The 13,609-nt window shown below is 40.1% G+C and overlaps 1 protein-coding gene across 2 annotated transcripts in view; it reads left to right on the top strand.

Moving 5' to 3' along the window:
- Window positions 1–13,609, top strand: part of grid1a (glutamate receptor, ionotropic, delta 1a) — a 289,882-nt gene that overhangs the window by 134,476 nt on the left and 141,797 nt on the right. The gene's annotated exons all lie outside the window — the stretch shown is intronic.

The following is a 13,609-nucleotide window of genomic DNA, read 5'->3' as shown; positions in this document are numbered from 1 at the left end:
ATTAACATTTACAACATTTAGTTTTCACTGACAACAACATTCAATGGGGACTGACATTGTTTTGAAACACTATAGAGATAGGCTATATTAATGGCAAGGAATAGAGAGCTGTGGCTAGCTAGCTAGGTTAGCTATTCCTTGAATTTCACTTGTATGGGAGTTGTAGTTTAACACAATTGCCAATTAAAATATCTGTTCACGGATAGGTTTATCCGTTACAGTTACAGTACATCCACTGCCCAGCAGCTATTTTAAAATAGCTGCTGGGCTTCACCTTTTAGGGTAGCTTCAGCCCCCCTAAAATAGGCCTAACAACGTCCATGCTGGACATATTACTCATAATGAGATATGAAGATTTAACACATCTTGGAATTAAGGCCAAATTATAGAGGGTGCACAATTTAAATAGTTCTGAATTTTAATCACTGAAATGCAAGATTTACAATGAGACCAAGCACGTCACTTCACTAAAGTGCTACAACATATGTTAAGGAAATCTATCAGATGTCATTGGCTACTATGAACGGCACTGGATCTTTGAAGGATCTTCAGTCTGAGTTTCTCTAAATGGTCACCCAATGTGAGATTATAAAATTAAATCCAAATCCAATGAAAAATGATTGTAAATACCCTGTCTAACTTCACTTTTCACAACATTCCATCATAGCTACAGTTGGGTCCTGACCTTTAACCAGTGAGCCTGTCTAATAGGGTAAAAGCCACCAGAAACACCATTTGTGACATTTTTGCCATTAGACACAACACCCTCTGTCTCACATGGCAAAAGTGAAAACACCCTGTGGGCTATTAAATAAATCTAATTGCTGAAGGAGGCAGTGGGGCGAAAGGTATATGGAAGAATGGCTGGTTTGTCATTCTAATCAAAGTAGAAACTCTGTGGCTGAGGAGACAAGAGAGCAGCCTCGCAGGACCGGGTATTAGCTCACCCCGTACTGACACTTTAAATTGATGTTATCAACATGGTAATAGACCTACTTTTGCAATCTCCCTTCATGCTATATTGGGGATGACAGTTTACTTAGGGACTACATAAAGTAGATCATATTTCCACTAGAATCTCTGTCTGCTCACGTTTACCTTAGTAGCTACAGCAGATGGCCTGGCCTGTGTGTCTTTCATGCCACCTGTTGTACTAGTACACTGAAAAATATGTGGCACTGTGTCCCTTAGAGCAGTACTTGGAGATATATTAGTACATTAGGGTTAATCTAGGATTAGAATACATTTTGATACCCTTGAAGATTATTTTGTTGTAGCAGCAACATGACAAGAATTAAGAGACTGTGACAAACCCGGCAAAAGCACACTGACAGAATACATAATTTAAAAAAACAATGTGGCATTGTTAAATTACATACAGCAGAATGGAGATATGTGCTGTACATTCTTCTCTGTTCAAAGAATCATGATAGAAATGGACGACTGCATTTATAACATTGCGATATGGACTATGAGCAGGTGTCAAAGAATGTTGTCCCTTATGTGCAGAGGGAATGTAAAACCCTTTACAGCAAATTATCAATGACTGATGGTATGAATTACTATGCATTAAAAGAACAGTGCTACAGAAAAAATATCTCAGAGCCTTGTCGCATCTACCTGTGTACTGCCATACTGCAGGGCTATGGGAATAATGTCACATCTGCTGCAAAAACATCATCCTGTCACAAAAATCCAATCTGCATCCATTTTGTCTAGTGTATCTATTGCTGTGGTGTCTATACAGATATGCTTAGTCATAATGCTTATAGTTTTAGTCATTACTTAAATTGACTATTCTTATGTAAGAAGTGCAACATTGAACAATTCCAAATTTACATAATTGACCTGTGCAGCCCCTGCAACTACAAGCATACAAATATGGCCAACATCTTGAAAATTTCTGTTACCAGGGAAACGGTTGTGAAGTGGTTGCCAGGGAGCACCCACATGTTATAGACTGACAATATGCACAGCCAGGTAAAGTTGAAGAATATTTATGTTTTTGAAGGCCATCTAACCCAAAATAGTAAAACGCAATAAGTGTTGCAGGCTTTTAGAGCATACGACAGTGTCAGCCCCCTACAGGAGGGCCAAAGCCCTCTTTCATTTCATGCATGAGGAGCCCCTCTGCATTTTTTTGTTTCTCTGCTCACAACTCATCTCCTGAGAGAGGAAATTAATAAAAACTAGAGTTCAGAACGCAACAGAACAAAGAAGGGCTGGTGATTAGGAAATTGGATCCTAATTCAAGAAATTATTAGTGGTTTGCTTTTTAGGATTTGAGACAATAAGAACTCCTGGAATTAAACAAAAGGTTGCATGGACTTTATCTGAAGGTGTCTTGAGTTTAAGTAGTTTTGGTGCCTGCCAAACGCGGGCCAATTTCATCATGGCATTAAATGGTTTAGTAAAAATGATGTAAAAAAAAATATTTACAGTAAATGTATGTTGGGCCTTTTGGCAAATGTATCATCGGTCAGATATAGGCCAAATAATTAAATAAATATCTGCAGGATAGACAGATTTAAAGAATTGTTTATTACACTTGGGAGTTGTTAAGGTATTAACAAATGTTTTCCTGTGTTTAAGCGTGGCAGTCCTTTGACTTTCATGCACACATGCAAAGGTTTGTTTTGACACATGCCTCCTCCAGTAGATATTTAATTAACTCAGGAATATATGTTGTTGGCAGCACGATGCACAGTGTGTCACCTTGGCATTTATCTACAGATACTCATTCCAAACTTTAAAATCCTGCTGCTTGTTGGGTGTTTTTCTTTTTTTGTTGGGAAGGAGTGTGGTGCCTTAATGGACTTGATAATGGGGATCAGTCTTGTGACAGCCATTACCGCCTGAGTTTATTGTGCACTCTCAAAGTACCATGTTGACATTTTCAGCTTGGCACATTCAAAGGCTTGGCTCGTCATGCATGCTGCTCCTATGTGCACAGCCTTCCAAGGATAATGAGCTAATTTGTTCTTCCACAGGACAGTGCTAATGTTAAGCAGAGAGCAGATCGTGAGGGAAAAGTTAGTTGTTCTAGTGATACATTTTCAATCTTCAGACACATTTTTGTTCAGTTAGTAGGACTCATTAGACTATATAGTAAGACAAGGTAATATGTGCAAGATGAAAGTAAAGTCATAACAGCCTTTTACCACATGTTTATTATAAACTGAGATGCAGACCTACTGATTATTTGAACTGTTTTCATACCATGTGACAGAACATATATATATTTGTGCTTTATTTTTATAAAACCACATAGATGTATGAATATTTTCATTTTAAAAATATAATCTAGTTATTGGCAAGTTCAATATAGGCATTCCTAATTACAGTTTGCACTTTGATGGATGAGCTGCTAGCTGTTGATCTCATTAAAAGATTTTTTTTTGTACAACCAATGCATGTGAATTTCACATAATAACAAAAGCTTATTGAAACCTGAAATATTCTCGGGCTCTGAATTAGAAATACTATTAACAAGAAATGAATACAGATCGAATCAATCAGTTTTTTTGTCGCATGAAATCATACAATTCCAGTGAAATGTAATCCCATCTGCTCCTTCAACTTGTGCATGATTCATCATAACACAAAATGTGGCCGCCAGATCGGACTGGCAAGTTGATCGCCCATCCTGATTAGCGACTCATCTCAGCCACATGCAGTAGTGTTATTTGGCATGGGTGAAGCGGGCAGCCACCCGAGGCGGCATTTTGTCATGACACATAGGGGGTGGCATGAGCACTTAAAAAAAACATTACGCAGCGAAGCAGTTTTCTATTATCTATCATTTCACTGTGTTTGGAATTGGCAAATTGGCGCCCCTTGCAGCTGCAGGCGCCCCTGCTTGCTCAGAAGGTGCCGAGCACAGAAGCTGTGTGAGAAGGGGGAGGGGGGCGCGGGGGACAGTTCACCTCTGGGTTTCTGGAACGGTCCGGACAAGGGGGGGGACAGGGGACCATGAGCCTCCTTGAGCTTATCACTTTTATGCATGATAAGGATCTATCAGAGATGTACCCCAACTTTTGGACTGCTCTCAGGATTGCACTTAGCCTACTCTGCCAGTCACTGTGGCTCAAGCAGAGAGGAGCTTTTCAAAACTAAAGTTGATCAAGTCATACCTGAGGTCAACCATGTCCCAGGAGCAGATTTCATACGATAACATCATTGATGATTTTGCATCAAGGAAGGCCAGAAAGGTCAGGTTTTAGTTTTATTTTGTGTTTTCTGTTCTTAGTGCAATAGTGTAATGATTAGATTCTCTTTAGTGTGTTTCCACATTTGTGTGTTGAAGGATTTGTGCTATTTAGAATATGTATTCTATATTTTATTTGCATATTATTCTTAATATTTTATATTATTGTTGCTCTCTGCTCTTGTTACATATATATAATACCGGCACTGGCCACATGCCATCACCGTCCAATGTCAACCACATAAACCACAACTAATATTTGTAAAATAGACAATTTAGCATTACTTTTGCAGAGCTGGCAGAGAGGCGACTTGAGAGGTCTGCGCCTTCTAGAACGTTCATTACATTCCTTCCAGAGTAAAGGAGAGAGAAATGTTACATCTTCTGCCTTAATAAATTGGTCATTGCACAATTCACTTAAATCATTCCAACTGACTTATATAAACTGACCCCCCTAAGAGAAAAATGTTGCTTAGATTGGTGAACAGCTTACATTAATAATCTTCATCTGCCTCACTGCTGTTTGTTTACTTTTGCCCACACCATTACCCTCATTTAAAGACCTTACTAGTGTTAATTGTAATTTCATTAATGTCCACCTCTTCTAAAATGTTGAGACTGTAGAGTTTACAGTACTTACTGAGATAAAGAAGATAAAGATCGATTGAGCAGATTCATGTTGTAAAGACTGAAAGAGCTAGAAAAACACTAGTAATTTGAATAATAAAAATCCTCGATTCAAATTCTTTGTCTCCATCATTTGCAGGGCCTAATCAACAGACATCTACATTTGCATGCTTGTATCTAAAGCACCTTGCAGTACTTTGGTTATCTGCATTTTTAGCACTGTAAGTCCTTCAAGGAAGTTTCATACTCTCCATTACCAGTGCCAAAAGCTAAATTACACACTTTTAACTGCTTGATATTGCATTGATGTATTACTCATCTCAGCAGAACAACACTTCAGAAGAAGACTATTCCTTACTATGAGTCAGGGCTCAGTTAATAATGGTAGTGGTGGATTTTGATGAGTAAGGGCGTTTTCACACCTACCTCATTTGGTCCGGACTTTCGGACTTTTCAGTTTTATCTGAACCAAAATTACAGGTGTGAAACCTCCCCCGGACCACGGTCCAGATCAAAAGACCAAATTTTGGTCCGATAAAAAGAGGTGGTCTCGGTCCGGATGGTCCGGTTTGTTTATAGTGTGAAAGCATTTTTTGGATGGTTCGGACTTTCGGACCAAATACAAGAAGCTCTGGCAGGCTCTCCTTGTGTTACAAGACCGGGGAAGCTCCTTTAAGGAATAGCTCGGTGCTTAGTGTGTAGGCTACATGAGAGAGTGTGTGACGGTGAATGTGCTCAGAGCAGACAGCTGTTGGCTATCAGAGCAGAGAATACATCAGCAGTTTATTTGTTAAGTGGTAGTAAATGTACAGTGTAGGTTTCCGTTTGTCTCTGAATAAATGCTCCAGAAAGAAAGTTTCTGTGTCTCGCTTCTCAACATCACAACAAAACAAAAAGATCCGCGACAGTAGGGGAGAGCAGCAGTCAGTTGAAAAAACTCCGACACAAAGAGAGGATACGAGAGGACGAGTAAGCCCGTCTACAAACCAATCAATTTTAAGTATCTGGAGACGCAGCTCACGTATGTGATGACGGCAGGACGTAGTTTTGTCACGTATAGATCTTTAGTGTGTTTGCATAACAGCAAGTATGAAAACAAAACTTATTGGATCAAATGTATACAATGTAACAAACACATGAACCTTGGTCCGGACCTTTGTTCGGACTTTCAGGTGTGAAAACGCCCTAACTCTGCAAAGCAGGTGAACACCTATCTGCCATCAGGCTTGCATATAAACACATGTCCGGCTTTGTTCAAGCTGTGGGAACAGGTGGCTGTGTTCCTGTAAGCCAACATGAGTCTCAGTGGAGTTGGTCAGTGTTTGTAGAAGTATGGCCAACATACTGTAGTGGCTACAGTCTCATACAGTGGATCACTAATGCTAGCCTCACGTACGCCATTGAAATGATGAATAAAATATCATTGCAGTGGAGGATAGCACTGGAGCTTTCTAAGTAGCTGAGACTATTTCTTTACAGTGAAGTGACTAAAGCCTAAATCTAGGCTCAAGTGAAAAAAGTCATCCAATATGTCAACATAACATAAATGGTGCAAAGGAGGGTCTTGAATGTCACACACTTTACTGTCAAAACATTACCTGAATTAAATGCATTTTAATAGTTTTCTTTATCTGCCTAAAAAGCAAGTATGTGCCTGGTTGCTGTTGTTTTATATCAGTGTTTGTAGTACTGTATAGTTTTATGTTATTTCTCTTTGCCATTACTTTGTTCCATGGCACTTTTTCCACTTAAGTACAAGCTTTCTTTAACCCTCCACAGTGTAGTAGCTGTCTTTCCACTTTGAACTAACAACTAGCTGTGGTACTGTACTACTCTTCCAGTGGTGGCCTCTTCTTCTTGGCATCTTAGGACCAAAGATTCACTTCTTCACACATCTTAATGTAGCATATTCTAATGGTGCACTATTATTATCGAATCATTCGCTGCAGCAGACAGATTGAGTCTACTTATAAAGTGAACTCGAGGTTGCCTAAAGAATGTAAAACTTGTATCTGTGAGATGTCGGGGGAGGACTATAAATCACTCAAGCAAGAGATTATAGTCCTGAGCCCTCAACCACCTCTTTACAATGTTATCACCACATGTTAGCCCTGCCAGGGAAATTAAATAATAATGTGCTCAGACTGACGACATTACAATTTCTCTTTGGTTCTGATTTTCCAACTCGTTCTCACCCCCAACTCGTAAAATACCGACAGCTTGGTCACTTGGCTGTCAGCGTCAGATACGACGCAATAAGCATCCCTCAGCGTGTTTATGGAATGCACTGGGCAGAGCAGCAGCTTCATGGCGTGTGAAGATGACGTAGTATTAAGAGCGACAACTGCGAGTAGTATTAAAGCCCGAAATTTTGCGTGGGTAGGTTGGTTGGGTGGTGGATGGGTCAAACAACATAGGACTTTCACCCTGTAGACCGGGGTTCGTGTCCCTCGTGTCACAGAAACATGCTTTTTATAACCCCACCCACGATCTTTTCCTAAACTGTCGCGTTCTTGGTTTTATAAACCCAACTGACGCATTCTTTGTTTCCTAAACCCAACTGTCTCATTCTTGTCCCGCGTGTCACGTAAACGCACCTTTTATAAGCCCACCCACGATCTTTCCCTAAACCTAACTGCGTCAAAAGTGATGACAATAGTCCCGACTCAGTGTGTTTAGATCTGACGCTAAAGGAGACTTTTAGCGTCAATAACAACGCCAAAGGCACCTGACTACGGTGGCCCTGAAGGTACTTCATGTAACTGTGTAGTTTCTTCATCATGGTCTTAACTGACAACTGTTGACCATTTAACACACTTACACCTACCTTTACTGTATTAGTGGGTGTTTATCAATGGTGTTATGATTTTTCATTTGTTGGTTGTAGCCTTGTAGCTTGTGTGTTTACAGTACTATTTACCCTTTCTCACTTGCAGTTTACTGCATATCATACTGCCTGTGGTAGCTCATTAGCTGGTAGCGTTTACCTTGTAGTTGCTGATCATATTTTGCACTGCATTTGTCTGAAAGCTAGAAGCTACTGGACAGTGAGCTAATGTTGCATACATGCAGTAAACTACAAGCTAATGTAAACGGTTAGCTACTGTAAGCTTAATGTAATTAAGATTAATTAATGCAATTCTCCTTACGGTAAGTGTTATGACTACTACAAACATGAACTCCCAAGAGTTTTTAATTTATTGACATGGGATAAATAAGAGAAAACGACTATTGCTTACATTAAAGCCTATCAGTGTCAGTAACGTTATCTACCTTCGCACGTTGCGGGCAAAGTTCCTGACAGAATATTCTCCTCCTGCAAGCAGACTGACGCCGATTCACCAACAGCACAGTTCATAGTTCCACATCCATTTCGTCCAGTGTTTTGAAATGAGAAACGGCTAGTCTGTCTGTTAAAAGCATAGACAGTGAGGTGCTTTTATTTTTTCACCTCTCCTTCCTGTCAAAATACAGACAGTGCGTCTGTCCAATCAGGAGGGTCCGTCCTCTGCTAGATAGGCCCTACCTTTTCCGGTAGAAGTTAATGCCGTTGTGTTTTGTGATTTGTTGAAGTGTTTTCATATTTGCTGTCGTGTTTTCCTATTTGCTGTCGTGTTTTCATATTTGCTGTTGTGTTTTCATTTTTGCTGTCGTGTTTTTCTATTTGCCGTTGTGTTTTATGATTTGTTGTTGTGTTTTTCTAATTGCTGTTGTGATTTGCACTTCAGGGCCACCGTACCTGATCAAGCGTCCGTATTTTATGCGATGGGAGTGAGAATGTGTTGGATTTTCATAGAAGAGGCATACGCTTGCTTTTTGGTTACTTGTTATGCAGCCATTGGCTTTACAATTCATTTGTTGACTTGTTGTTGAATCATTGATTTGAAAAAAAATTGCTTGTTGAAGCAACAACCTTATTAAAGATGATTAAAACAATGTTATTTAATCCTCAAACCTTGTGTCTCATATTATACTGCTGTAGCACAGGAAAAGGAAGAAAGCCTCCCTGAATGAATTTATGGTAATTAATTTTTTATCTTGCATGTTTGAGGTATTGCTCGAGATGCAGATGGGCCGAGAAAGACAAGGGCAGATTGTGATAAGCAACATGAAGGGTGAGATGAAGAGGACAAGTGAGAGAAAAACACAGAGGGATCAGATGAGAAAGAAAAAAAGACTGATTGAGATATATAGACAAAGAGAAAGAGACCAGAAAACTACAAAGATTGACAAAGAAACATGATATCAGAGTAAATGACACATTACCAAGAGAAGAGCATGAGATGTTTCTTAATGTGTCTAATTCCAGCAGACAAGCCAACACCCAGCCTGTCCTAACAGTGAATGAGTCATGATTACCCCTAACAATGCTAGCCAATCTTTCTCGATAACACCATCCAGTTCAATCATCACAAAACCCAAACATGTTTGCCATATAACAACTAGGCTCCCTATTCACATGTTTCAACATTCAGCACACACAGTGCTGCCAATGATTGTCCCAACAGGCATTGCTGCATGTTAATTGTAAGATGGCTTAATCAGCCTCTTACTAGCAAAAAAAGAAAAACAAACGTACATACATCATTGTGTAAGGACTGTTATGCATGTTAGACTGACCATATTCACCCTGCCCTGGAAGGAGCAGTGGTTGTGCTAAGATGATGAGAGAAAAGTGACAGAGAGTCGCAAGCACTCTGAAAAAGAAAGGAAGGAGTGGGGATATAATAAGGAAACAGAACGGTGGGGATTAATTGAAATGGCTTAATTATCAATGCAATTTCAGAGTGGCATTTGTCTTCTTGTTTTAACAGAGACATCAACATGTTAGAGTTTAAATCATATATTTTATGTTACAGGCTGAGACTCCCTACCCATGTTTTCTTTGTGAAGCACACTACCAATCACTACCTACTTTTGAACAGTTTAAACTGATGCCACAAGACGTGGTAACTAGTTGTATCACATTTTGGTAGTGTTGTTTATATCATTGTCTGGTGGCATCAGTTTAAGTGTCAGTATAGCCGTCAATGACTCTGAGAACTACGCACTGGGTGTGTCTCCCCAGTCTAAACGTTAGGCTTTGTTTTTTACTTTGTTTACCGAATGTATACGGAGTGGATTATTTCTGTTGCATTAGGTCAAGCTCTTCTCCCAGGCTTTTTTTTAACCTTTATTTATCCAGGTAAGTCGATTGAGAACAAATATCCTTAAGCATAAGGGCACAACAGATATCTTCTTTTGTCAGCTCCAATGTCAGAAAAAACATAGGGATGTATATTTAACATAGGGACCAGGCAAGGAGACATTAAAGCACAACAGAACAAACTTGGCCTCATTGTCAATCCACAAATCATTTTGATGTTTAACATTCCAAAAATCGCGATTCGAAATCGATTGACACCTCTACTCAGTATAATTTTTTTATTGTTGATTTTACACACATCATCACAAGCTACCAAAGCTTGTTTGTGCATGGTGCAGGTCAAATAACAAGTATAAATGTCTGTCATTATTTTGTTTACATTTTTTACATCTGAATTGAGAGTTTGCTTTATTACAGTACATTATGTGAGAAGTTTTTTTTTAAATTGGTTGTGAAGACTCATGTTCATGTGATTCATAAGAATAACATGATTAAGTGTAGCATGTTTTAAAATAGGAACAATGACACAAGCTGAGTCTCACATTTGTATTGCAACATTGCCACATCACAGTGAATTATTCACAAGTTAGTGGAGCCATCTCAGCCATTTGAAATTCATAAAGTGCTTACGTCAACAATAAGTGGCTTTGCAGCAGTCATAAAATATGCTAGTCAAGTGCCATTGACTTTCAGCAGTAGAGAGTAGACAGGGATTGAATGGAGTGAGTTGCCATGCAACAAGTCCTCAGCTGGACTCAAACCAGGGACAATGCAAGACCATGGTCCGCATTATTAAACTCTTAGGCAACAGATGCTCCTGTAATGTTATTTCAATATAAAATGCTTTTGTGAAGCTTTTTAAAGTGCCAAAATTATCAGTCCCGGCTGGAGGTTTCTTTGGCTGACACCACCCCCCCCTTCACACTCTCTCATTTACATTAAATATGATAATAACTAATTATAGGCAAACTGGGTAGATGAAAATATCCAGTGGCATTAAGCAAACTTTTAGTAAAATGGTCACACTACAGCAGTCTGATGGCAGTAAACGTTTCAGCTTCCATAATCACTGCTCCTTTTGGTAGATCGATAACACATTGCAACTGATTTCCACACATGGTGCTTAGGGGCATTACGAGGCGGTATTGGAGTGCATGCACTACGTCATCAAGGGGGGATCGTTCCACCAAGGACCGAGCAGGGACCCAGCAGGGATCAGCCACGGATCAGCTTTGGCCCTGTCACGGCCCAGCCTGCAATTTTAGATGGCTATACTGTAGGTTAAATATTTGTTCAGACTGTGTCAGAGAGCTACCAATCTCTTTGAGATTTTAATCTCAATGTGACTTTTACCTGGTCAAATAAATAAATAAATAAATAAATAAATATATATATATATATATATATATATATATGATTTCAGAGGCTGTAGGTTGTAGTGGTTATATTAAGTCCCATTGTATTGTGAGGTGTTCCTTTCCACCTCTGTGGACAAAACAGAATGGAACATTCAAGCTTCACAGAAGTAATATTTATTGCAGGGCTATTGCATTGGGTCGTGCTGTACTGTACAGGTCCTGTTGTTATTGTATTCCCTGCATATAAACTATCTACTGTACTGTGTCTATTTCTGCCATTCTACCTGTCAGTTGTTTGGAGGGTATAATGCACAGCAGTGAAACATTTCTTCACAGTTCAGATGACAGGCAGTCTTAGCGTCAATCGTATTGATGGGAATATGTACCCCTATCTAAGTCTGACAGCAGGAGTGCAGGCATGGGGAAAGGGCCATGGAAGGGATTGAGTGAGTGAATGAGTGAATCAGAGAATCAGAATCAGAATCAGAAAGGGCTTTATTGCCAAGTACGTTGCACATATGAGGAATTTGTCATGGTGTTGTTGGAGCATGTCACACATACAAATATAGGAAGGATAAAAAGAATATAAACAATATAAGTATAAACATATACACACAGTACGTATTAATAACGATAAAATAAATTTAAATAAATAGTAAAATAAGTTAAACAGTAGTAAAAAGGAACGCTACAGCAGAGTAGGTACAGTGGCATGAGGAGCCAGAGGTGGGGTGTGGAGAGAGTCAGGATGGATTCCGGGCCTTGTTTAGAAGGCTAGTGGCGGAGGGGAAAAAAATGTTTATGTGGCGTGAGGTTTTGGTCCTGATGGACCTCAGCCTCCTGCCAGATGGGAGTGACTCAAAGAGCTTGTGACCGGGGTGGGAGGGGTCAGCCACAATCTTTCCAGCACGCTTCAGAGTCCTGGTGGCGTATAGGTCCTGGAGCGGCGGCAGATTGCAGCCAATCACCTTCTCTGCTGACCAAATGACACGCTGCAGCCTGCCCTTGTCCTTGGCAGTGGCAGCAGCGTACCAGATGGTGATGGAGGATGTGAGGATGGACTCAATGATGGCTGTGTAGAAGTGCACCATCATTGTCTTTGGCAGGTTGAATTTCTTCAGCTGCCGCAGGAAGTACATCCTCTGTTGTGCTTTCTTCACGAGGAAGCGGAAAGACTCCACAGTGTCAATTGTGGAGCCACAGAGGGTGATGGGGGCAGGTGGGGCTGGGTTCTTCCTGAAGTCCACAACCATCTCCACTGTCTTTAGAGCATTGGGCTCTAGGTTGTTTTGCTTGCACCAGGTCACCAGGTGGTCATCCTCCCACCTGTAGGCGGACTCGTCTCCATCAGAGATGAGTCCGATGAGGGAGGTGTCGTCCGCAAACTTCAGAAGCTTGACGGACTGGTGACCGGAGGTGCAGCTGTTGGTGTACAGGGAGAAGAGCAGAGGAGAAAGAACGCAGCCCTGGGGCGATCCGGTGTTGATGGTCTGCTGTTTATGAGAGAGCAATGGGGAGTCGATTCATTCTTACTGGAGGTGCAATGTTGCTGTGGACTTAAATGTTGAACTAAGCTGTGGTCCAGCTGCCATATAATACTGATCACTCCCATTTCTCCCTTCTCTTTGGCGAAAAGCTATTATGTTGTGGGAAGCTGCCAAAAGCAGAGCGGAAGGGCCCATTCATTATGAGGAAATGACACAACATCCAGTCTCCTCTTAGCTGAGTGTGATATGGATCATTTAAAGCTCTTATGAATCTTCCACCAGCTAAAACATTTTTAAAAACTGTTCTTTGTGCTAGTGGTCCCTGCTGAATGCTTAAAAACCATCAATGACCAATTTAGCGGTCGGGTATCTTAATATCAGCACTTTATCTTGTAATCAGTAATTTGTGCTGAAAGAAACAAATATGATCCAATGTCAATACATTGAAGCACACAGAGGTATGGATGTACTGTAAATGTATGGTAGATCTTAATTTTCTTTTCAGTTTTTTTCTTGGTTTGAACTTTAGAACAATTTGAGATCAAATTCAATAGTGTAGTCGATATTCAAGTTGCAGTAGTTTCTTTGTGGAATCAATGATTGTTTTTCCTCGAACCTAAACTCTTGTGATTACATTCTAATTTAGCCTACATTATGAGGTTTAACATTCTCATGATTTCATATTTAGAGGGAATAAGTAGGTGCTCATCCTAAAAAAATAACAAGGAGCATTATAATATGGTCAAAGCGTTTTCAAACGGCCTCTGAATGGTACAAAACATTT

The sequence above is a fragment of the Sander lucioperca genome, chromosome 15 (assembly GCF_008315115.2).
Source record: "Sander lucioperca isolate FBNREF2018 chromosome 15, SLUC_FBN_1.2, whole genome shotgun sequence".
Classification (NCBI taxonomy): Eukaryota; Metazoa; Chordata; class Actinopteri; order Perciformes; family Percidae; genus Sander; species Sander lucioperca.
Note: the sequence above shows the minus strand (reverse complement) of the source record. Positions and strands in the feature narration are given on the sequence as shown.